We start from the raw sequence: 1020 nt of genomic DNA, 5'->3' as shown, positions 1-1020 counted from the left end.
TGCTCTCAAAGCAGACGTCTGCCACTAAGCTAAAGTGACACACCAGATAACTGCATAAATCAATAATCTTCCTGTATCCTTTGCGGAGTGAGCAAACAGCTCGTGCTCCTCATACCCGACTAGAGCCTAATGCTGCTGTAAGCCACTTGCCAGGATTGAACTGACGACCTTCTGCTTACGAAGCAGACGCTCTACCACTAAGCTAAAGTGGCACACACACTACCTATATGAATCAATAATCTTCCTGTATCCTTTGCGGAGTGAGCAAACCTGCTCCTGCTCCTCACACCCGACTAGAGCCTAATGCTGCTGTAAGCCACTTGCCAGGATTGAACTGACGACCTTCTGCTTACGAAGCAGACGCTCTACCACTAAGCTAAAGTGGGGCACAGATTAAGTATATGAATCAATAATTTTCCTGTATCCTTTGCGGAGTGAGCAAACCTGCTCCTGCTTCTCGTACCAGACCAGATATTTATGGTGTTATAAGCCACTTACCAGGACCGAACTGACCACCCTCTGCTCTCAAAGCAGACGTTCTGCCACTAAGCTAAAGTGACACACCAGATAACTGCATAAATCAATAATCTTCCTGTATCCTTTGCGGAGTGAGCAAACCTGCTCCTGCTCCTCATACCCGACTAGAGCCTAATGCTGCTGTAAGCCACTTGCCAGGATTGAACTGACGACCTTCTGCTTACGAAGCAGACGCTCTACCACTAAGCTAAAGTGGCACACACACTAACTATATGAATCAATAATTTTCCTGTCCCCTTCACAGAATGGGCCATCCTGCTCCTGCTTCTCGTACCAGACCAGAAATTTATGGTGCTATAAGCCACTTGTCAGGATTGGACTGACGACCTTCTGCTCATAGAGCCGACGCTCTGCCACTAAGCTAAAGTGACGCAGAGAATAAGTACATAAATCAATAATCTTTCTGTATCCTTTGCGGAGTGAGCAGACCTGCTCCTGCTTCTCATACCCGACTAGAGTATAATACAGCTGTAAGCCACTGCC

At 47.0% G+C, this 1020-nt stretch overlaps 5 non-coding genes across 5 annotated transcripts; all 5 read right to left on the bottom strand.

The window, feature by feature from the left end:
* Positions 1-140: 140 nt before the first annotated feature.
* On the bottom strand, positions 141-212 carry Pmar_PMAR012776. The gene has a single exon. It is a non-coding gene; the product is annotated as a tRNA-Thr (tRNA).
* Positions 213-314: 102 nt separating this feature from the next.
* Positions 315-386, bottom strand: Pmar_PMAR012775. Its single transcript has one exon. It is a non-coding gene; the product is annotated as a tRNA-Thr (tRNA).
* A 102-nt stretch (positions 387-488) lies between these two features.
* Positions 489-560, bottom strand: Pmar_PMAR012774. Its single transcript has one exon. It is a non-coding gene; the product is annotated as a tRNA-Ser (tRNA).
* A 102-nt stretch (positions 561-662) lies between these two features.
* Pmar_PMAR012773 lies at positions 663-734 on the bottom strand. Its single transcript has one exon. It is a non-coding gene; the product is annotated as a tRNA-Thr (tRNA).
* A 102-nt stretch (positions 735-836) lies between these two features.
* Pmar_PMAR012772 lies at positions 837-908 on the bottom strand. Its single transcript has one exon. It is a non-coding gene; the product is annotated as a tRNA-Ile (tRNA).
* Positions 909-1020: the final 112 nt, after the last annotated feature.

This window comes from Perkinsus marinus (genome assembly GCF_000006405.1).
Source record: "Perkinsus marinus ATCC 50983 genomic scaffold scf_1104296972182, whole genome shotgun sequence".
NCBI classification, from domain to species: Eukaryota; Perkinsozoa; order Perkinsida; family Perkinsidae; genus Perkinsus; species Perkinsus marinus.
Note: the sequence above shows the minus strand (reverse complement) of the source record. Positions and strands in the feature narration are given on the sequence as shown.